This window comes from Lepidothrix coronata, unplaced genomic scaffold (assembly GCF_001604755.1).
Source record: "Lepidothrix coronata isolate B3197 unplaced genomic scaffold, Lepidothrix_coronata-1.0 Scaffold71, whole genome shotgun sequence".
NCBI classification, from domain to species: domain Eukaryota; kingdom Metazoa; phylum Chordata; class Aves; order Passeriformes; family Pipridae; genus Lepidothrix; species Lepidothrix coronata.
Window position 1 is genome coordinate 2,424,513 of NW_016690251.1, and position 8,265 is coordinate 2,432,777.

The 8,265-nt window shown below is 46.3% G+C and overlaps 1 long non-coding RNA gene across 1 annotated transcript; it reads right to left on the reverse strand.

The window, feature by feature from the left end:
* Positions 1-278: 278 nt before the first annotated feature.
* Positions 279-7,713, reverse strand: LOC108499194. The gene is made up of 3 exons (XR_001875457.1): positions 7,690-7,713; positions 2,474-2,588; positions 279-430 (listed from the first exon to the last, which is right to left on the reverse strand). It is a non-coding gene; the product is annotated as an uncharacterized LOC108499194 (long non-coding RNA).
* Between the last annotated feature and the right edge of the window lie 552 nt (positions 7,714-8,265).

Here is an 8,265-nt window from a genome sequence, read left to right on the forward strand (position 1 = left end):
AGCGCCGGGCCGGCACAAAGGATGGTGCCAGCGCGCCCCGACCGCAAATATGACAAGTATCCCCGCTATCCGGTGGCGGGGACCCGGCCAGGGGACGGGGCTCGGCCAGCGGGGCTGACCCCCAGGTCGTCCCGGTACAACCCAAAATTCCCCCCACCATCACCATCACCACCCCCGGTCAGCCCCCGGCTGGGCCAAGCAGAGCTGGGGCTTTGGGGGAGTGGGGATAAAACCCGGAGCGCTCGCGGCCGCCCCTCGCCCCGGCAGCTCACCTGGGAGCCCAGGGAGGCAGCGGCCCCCGTCCGTGGAATCCTCGCTGCTAATTTGGGCTGTGCAGATACCACCGAAGCACAAAAATGAGGCCAAACGGAGATGTTCGAGCGCGTGAAGACTTGGGGGCAGGGGGGGAGCGCTCGGCACCAGGCGCTACCTGGAAAGAAGACGATTATTTTAAGTCACCTCAATGACTGTGTTTTCGAAAGGGGTTGTAATCCCAGCCGGCTCTGTTAAAGGGGATTCAAACACCTTAGAGTTTTGGCTGCAGCCCCAGCGGCATCTCGCATCATTCCGGCCTTTCATGTTCCACTGAACCGGTTGTACTTCGGGACAATAAAGCTTTAAGACCTAATATAAAGTCGATTATTAGTCATTAATATCATGACTCGTTTAGGCATTATGCTGAAAACCATCTGTAATGATTTGTGATCAATCAAGATGATGGTCTTGTTAGAAATTAAGTTCAGTTTTCAGTTAGAAAACCGAAAAGGAAAAGAAGGATACTTTTAGAAGGAAGGCTTCCTTAACCTGAAAATTGTATCTGACAAAAATCCACAAAGGAAAAATAACTCCAAACAATTCAAACAGTGAATCTGCCAAAATAAAAGGAGATTAAATGATGATTTTATGGATTCTTAAAATTGTAATTGGAAAGATCCTCATCTAACTGATATTTAAACACCAGGCACTTCAAATAATACTCTGCTGAAGTCACTTAATTGGGAGGAAAGGGCATCAGTAAAAACTGACGTTTTACTCTCCCAGTTTGGAGGCCTCATCACACCCTTCCCCTTCCACCGGTGCTATCAGCCATTCCTTTGAGGAGATCCCTCATCGGGTGTCTGCAGCACAGGGGTAGCCCTGAACCGACCTGCAAAGCAGTTCACGAACTGTTTACTAAATTTTGACAAGTGATTTGCGAATCGCCCAGGAGCCGGCAAACATTAAAACCAGAATTCCCCCTGGCTGGATACCTTCCAGCAGTAAGGCACTGAAATTTGGTCCTTCTGCTTGGGGGAAACAAGCCTCTTCCCAAAATTGCAACGAGTCATAATAAAATCGCTAAATAAAAGGAGAAGGTTCATCTTCTTCAGGGGCCTGAGCGGTACCTCTGTTCAGCGGGCCTCTGCCTACTCAAAACCCACCCAGAATATCTGTAAAACTTGCAAGTCAGATTCACTGTATTTCAGAGCCACATTCTGCCCTCCTTTACGCCGGATTTGTAACACAGCAGGATCTGGCCTTGCGTAATCGCGCTGTGGATGCACCCAGCCGAGCAGTGCCTGCCTTCCGGAGCTCAAAGTCCGCAGCAGGTTTACAGTCCCCGTGCCTGGGTGTGTGCGCGCTATCACCGGCACCAGAGGCAGGACCACAAACATTTGCTAAATAAGCAGCCCGATATGCACAGCCCTGATCTCGACGTGTTATACTCGGCAGTAAAAAGCCTGAGCCTGTGTCATCCAAGTTTTAAACGCCTCTGGCTTCGTTAGGTCGCTCCAATTTTACACCAGCACAAGACAAAACTCGCCGCCCCTTCTGTTTCCTACTGTAACTCTCCCAGGCCTTTCTTGGCAGGAGTTTATAGTCACGCTGTAACTCAGATTGTTCCTCTGGACACAACTAGTACAACCTGCATCCACGCTCAGATGCATTCTCAGCTGAGCATAGGTCACGATACGGGTCGATAGGAATAGAGCTCCTTCCTACGCTCCGCACACAGCAGAGGCTCCGTCCTGGCGGGACGAGGTTGGGCTACACAAGGTGAATATTCCTCCTGCCCACTGCTCCTCACATGGCCTCGCAGCTGATTTAACGAGACCTTTCCGGCCAAGAAACTCCACTCTGCAGCTTTGGAGCAACCTGGCCAGGAGGTGCCTGCAAGACCCAAACGCAGTTTGTCTGAACATGTTAGTAAGCACAGAGAAGCAGCCTGCAACTGAGCTGCAGAACACTGTGCTAGGAAGTGTGGAGAGGTTTCCAGAGCCTGCAGGAGTGGGGGGGGAAGTCTGCATGTCTGCAAGGAGGAGCCACCCAAAACACATCCCCGTTTCTGAAGGATGCACACAAGGGCTTCCTGGGGAGCAGCAGCACAGATGTAATTGTGCAGTCATAGGCTTGACACAGGCCCTGCTCACAGATGAAGACAACATGCTAAAAGAGAAGGAACCAAGCTGTGTTCTTCTGCAGCAGTACTGACCTGACTTGGGCTACAGGCATAGTCTAAGTGCAGCGTTGTCTTTGAGCAAGGATGGTCAAAGCCTGTCTGATTGAAGAGGTCAAGTCTCATGAAGATCATTCAAAACCCCTCCTGCCTTGAAGATAAATAAATAAATGAACAGAAATCAAAGATTGGAAAGATTGGGAGGGGGCAAGAGACATGGGCTTCATAGGCAATTCATTAGAAATACTACAGACTGCCAGGTAATCTCTGCCCATCAACACGCGTGCTAATTAGGAAAGAGCAGCAAAGTTTGGTGTGCTGGAATGTTGGCATCCCTCACGTTTTTCAAAAAAAGAGGGAGTGAACTGCTTCCTATGTTTCTAATTTCATCCTTGGCCTTTTTCTTTCTAATTGCAGCACACACGAGTACTATGAGATTTCATCAGGCAATTGTACAACAGAACTTTATTTTCTCCTTGGATGTTTTTGCCTTAGTGCACGCAGGAGCTGGCAGGTAAATACCTAATGCTGCCCCCAGAGCAGGCAACTTTTTGCAAATAAAGACCCCCTCAGCACCGGTAACTTGGGAAAAGCTAAACAAAGGGCCTGCCTACAGCCAAAGCTGCTCGTTCGCAGTGCTCGAGCAGTGCTCTCCCCACCAAGCAACGCGGGTCTCCTGGGTAAGAAGGGATCACACTGCATGATTAAATACCACTAGGACCTCGTGCCATCTCCGTTCAGGCCAGCTCAGGGGTCAGTACTGACCCTCCAGAGCAGGGCCCTTCTCATGCAAGGCCCAGCCACAGATAAAAACAAGCTCCTCAGTAAAAAACCAGGGTGCGGCACTGCTGCAGTCTGCACCTGTACACGAGCAGGGAGTGACCCACACTTATGAGCTGGGCTGCTTTCCTTGGGATTTCAATGGCTTTTTTTCCTTTTTTTTTTTGCTGGCGCAACTCTTCCACTGTAACAAGGCTGCCCCACACGTCCCAAGGCACAGAGGAGCTGGTTAAAACAGAAGGAAGGAATGCTCCACCCCTTCTCACTCCAATTTTAGCTCTCTTCCCCCCCCCTTCATTTTCTGCTTTAGTTCATGTTTTTCTCCTTTAATGTTTTTGTGGCAGTAGGAGAAACACCGTTCCCTAGAATGCATAATATGCTTAATTATCATTCTCTGTTAGTTCTCTAGGAAAAAAAACCCTACAGGAGAAATCAGTTTAATTAATGAGTATGACCAAATGCAGCCTTAGTTCTAATGCAGTATCATATATTATATGTCCAGTTGGGCAGTTGATCTTCTTTGGCTAAAATGAACAGAGATGCAAAAAAACAGGGAGCTCATGAACCAATATTCTGAGTGAAACTACCCCCTTTTTATAGTTATTCTAAGCTTCCTACAGATTTCAATGACAACGTTAGTTCCCAAATACTGCTTTTGGCTTTGTTAACACAGGATTGGGCCTGTACAGTCTAGTAATAGAAAGCTATTGCTTGGCAGTACCAAGGGTTGTGCCACATGGTAAATTCATTAAGTAATTAAGAAAAAACCAAACAACCCTTAACTCCAAGATAGCTCTCAAATAGCCATGCCTAATAAAAATCCCCAGTGCCTGTGAAGGACAAGAGTAGTAAGGTTTCTTCTGAAAGTAAGATTTGGTGATTTAGATGCTTTTCAAAAGGGCTACTCTTCACATACTAAATTATTAAGGAAATATTATGGAACAGGATTATCAGGAAAGGAAAAAAAATGCAGTGTGCATTAGCTGGCTTAGTCAGAGGAGGTTTTGCTGCATTCCTCATGCACGGAGATGACTCCCTCCCTCTGTAATTCCCTGTGCACTCCCAGTTCTCTGGAGACTGTTGGTGTGCATCATCATTGCTCCAGCTGAAAGACTGTCCTCTGACAGGGGTTTGGGCTCCCTACCATTGCTGTATGTCTTCTCACATCTTTTTGCCTTTTTATAAAGATCCATGTTCTTTCCCAAATCCCATTCAGGCTGCATCACCTGCATGATGTACTTCATTTCTGGCCCAGGCCAGACTGTTCACACTGGTGCTGTTTGTACGGCACACAGGCTCCTAAAACAGTCTCCCCTTTCCATTCTTGCTTCTTGTGACACAGTGAATTGCACTCTGCACTGAGCCATGTTTTAAACCATTTTAGGCTGCTTTTCTTTCCCTTTCAGTGCTCACTCTGCAGTCTCTATCAAAAGCACAAGTCATTCTTTTCTGGAACACTTGGTTACTTTTTTGGAGAGAGGCTATGCTGCTGTCCTGATATTCATCTCATACTGGGGCCAGTGGATTAAGAGGGAAAAAAATCTGCAGATAAAACCAAAGCCTCTGTTTTACAGCTGAGGAGGGAATACTTCTAATCGAGAAAAAACACAGAAACGGTGGGGGAAAATACAGAGATGGCCAGTCTTCAGGCCTAATTAACCACTGGTGTAAACAGATGTCTCTGCAATCAAGCCAGAAGACTTCGGGCCACCCACCAGTCTTGAGCACAAACCCAACATGAGCCTGAAAACCTTGACAACATGGGGCTGTCAAACATGCAAGCCACACATGCTTTAATACAGGGGTTACCACCATGTCCCTTGTGCTGACAGGCCACCTGCTCCTCGGTCACCAGGAGAGAGCAGCTCCACTGGTCTGGATTACCGTGTGCGCTGCACGTGCTACAAACCTTTTCCGAAGCAAAGCTGCTCCTACAAAGCTCTACGTGGAGACATAAATTTCTGGAGCACACATGCCCCCTGCACTCTTCTTAAGCACTCTTGAAACCTGAAAGGGGCCTGGTTGCATGGGCAAGTTGGAATAGGTTTGGCACTGCTCAACCCTGCCAAAGGCTTGACAGACCAAATGAGGCCACCAGTGCGGTGACTGGAGGCTTCTAGAAGTGGATGTTCCTGCTCAGATTCGTTGCATTAAAGCATTGTACCACAGTAGCAATGAGTTGGGGGCTGGGAGGGCACAACCAAAATGGTGTCGTGGCTACCATGTTGATGTGGAGTGTACATGTACAGTGGCTCAGGCCGTTACAGAGCACTGCAATATGTCATGCAGGACTTAAAACCATGTCAACTGGAGTTTAATGTGTTTGTGCTCAGATGCATTACCAGAAAAAAAAAAAAAAAAAAGAAGCCAACAACCACCTATTTCAATCCTTATTTACATGAAAACATGAGTTAATACATCAACATCCAAATGAATGCACCCACCTCTAGAGCTGCTTCTGCTGGCTGGAATACAGCCTGTAGAGCATATTAATGCTCCTACACAGTTTGGGGGGCTTGGGCCTCTTGTTTGAAACTAGTTTCTGCAGCTTCTTAGATCCTCTAGATTCAAGGAATGCTTAACAAATAAGATAGAGGTATTTTCAAAGTAATTCAAATTTGCAGTGATAAATCCTTCCTCTGACTGTCCCAGGTGCAAAATTCTTTACAGACAATGTTTATCTGTGCTCCTTTCAGACAGAGGTTTCTGAGGGTCTAATTTTAAGTAAACAGTGAGTGACCTACACCACTTCTTTAAAGAAAAAAACAAAAAGCCAAAACCAACAAACCCCAATAAAACAGAAGTTGAATCTGCAGGGCCAAATTTAGAAGAGGAAGAAAAAAAAAAAAAAGGAGCTGGCAAAAAACCTAGCACAAGAACATCAAATGTAGCAGCATAAACTCCCACTGCCATTCTGTTCCTCTACAAATAATGGAAGATCATATAGAACTGAACTCATTGAGTCAGTGCAGTGAATGCACAAGTCGTTTTAACCCTTCACAAAATGTGTTATTTCGTAGATTGTGTGCAAAGAGGAGATTAAAAAAAAAAGACTGAATGGGTACATCAGATGCTTTTAGTGACTATGCCTGTGGTAATGATTCATTTTGTCTCTCTACATTCCCTAGTGCTTGCACATCTAAGAGTCAGCAGAAGCTCATACTGTATGTGCAGGTAAACAGACTGTGGGTCATGTCTGTATTTCTTAACTCTGTACCTAAAACCACCCCTGTAACGGTCAGAAACACATTTTATATTTCTGAAGAAAAAAGGAACTGCACAAATTAATTTAGGTTCTCCTGTAACCTTTTTTTATGTTCTTTCACTTTAAAGGAAGCTGTTCATTTTTAGTGACCATTAGCCAAAGGCTAAAAAGGGTTTACACCTAATTAGTATTCTGAAGCAAAGATGAAACACTAAATCACTGCAAACCCACCCAGCATTTAGGTTCTACCAACAGGGCAAAGAAAAAAAGCTGAAAATTCACCATTTATCATCACAGCCCATCTTGCCCTTCCTTTCGCACCTCTTAACACTCTATTTCTTCCTCCCACGGTGTCTCTGGGGTGCTAATGTCCTTGAAATGTGGCAGGGGGTCTGGAAGAGGGGAGAGGCAGCTCTCCTGCCTGGTCACACCCATCTGACAAAGCATGTGTGGGCATTTGCCGGGGTGGAAAGGAAAAAAAAATAGGGGAAAAAAAAGAGAGATGTCGTAGGCAAGGATGGCATGGAGCTAGGGAAGAAGATGCTTCATGTGGCATTCTGCTCCCTCTGTGACAGCCGTAAGCAGCTAAGCAGCTCTCTCAAAAAAAGCAATAATTCTCCCTTTTTTTTTTCGTTTCTTTTAAATTTTAGGCTTGGTGAGGGAACAAAACAGACCTGATGGGATTACAGAGGGGAATGAGTAAAGGAAAAGGAGTAGATCCAAGAAACAAGGAGGAAGAGCTTTATCCCCACTGATGGTGCTGCTACTGAGTCCAGGACATTCTCCGGACAGCAGCAGGAGAAGAAAATAACATGAGGTGTATCACTGAGCCTTCCCCTGCTGCTTCTCCCAACCACAAAAAAAAGGGATGGCCAGAAGGCTCCTAAACGCCTCTCTTCCACACAAATCCAACTTCCTACAGAGGTTCAGCTTTACAAGCCAGTTTCTACCACATTCATTTGTGGAAGGAAAGATGCCAATGACTGTCCTGAGCCATAACTCCTGCCTGTGGAGTGAAGGACCTGCCCACCAAGCCAGGTACTGCAGAGAAAGGCACCAGCCTATTTGTAATAACTGGGCAGAAACAGGCACCCTCTGCAAGAGGCTCACAGCGAGGGGCCAGCCAAGCCAAGGAGGGCTGATTGTCCATCTGCTATCCCTCATGCCCCAGTGCATTTTCTAATCATCCACACCCAAGGGACATTCCTAGTGTGATTCCTGCTAAGCAAAAAAGTCCTAATAAACCCCACTTGCTTTGCTTGCTTACCTACTACAACAATAGTGTTATCTTTCAGGTTAAATCTTTTTTTTCTTTTTTCTTTTCCCCTGAATCTGCTCTTCTGCCAATTCTCCTTTACTCTTACTGGATGTTCAGTCCCTGCCATAAGAACAAAAGGAGTTAAGCAGGTGTCAAAGTGCTGATAATTTGACTCCACACACATATCCAAGTACTATTCCCAAGCAGGTTAGCACATAGAAACCTCTGTTTGCTGGCAGCACTCTTCAAAGGAAACGCTTTCTCGTCTGAGCAGCTGGGAAAGTGCAAGTGCTCACTCCTTACTCGAGTTGTGGGGTTCACAGAAAGAACATCGGTGCATTGCTCCTACCAGCAAAAAGGGAGACCTGGCATTTCATGGGTTTCTTTTGGTTTTAAAACCAGAACAACCTAACCCAAACCACTTCTGTTGGAGAAACACTGCCTTCCATGAGATGTTTAGGTGAAAGACCTCAGGCTCCCAACAGCTTTTTTCCTCCGCGCTGCCACGGCCGATGTGGGCAAAATAACGAGAAGGAAATGCATTTGTTGTTTTGAACTCTCCTTCCTTTCATTTAGCAAAGATTC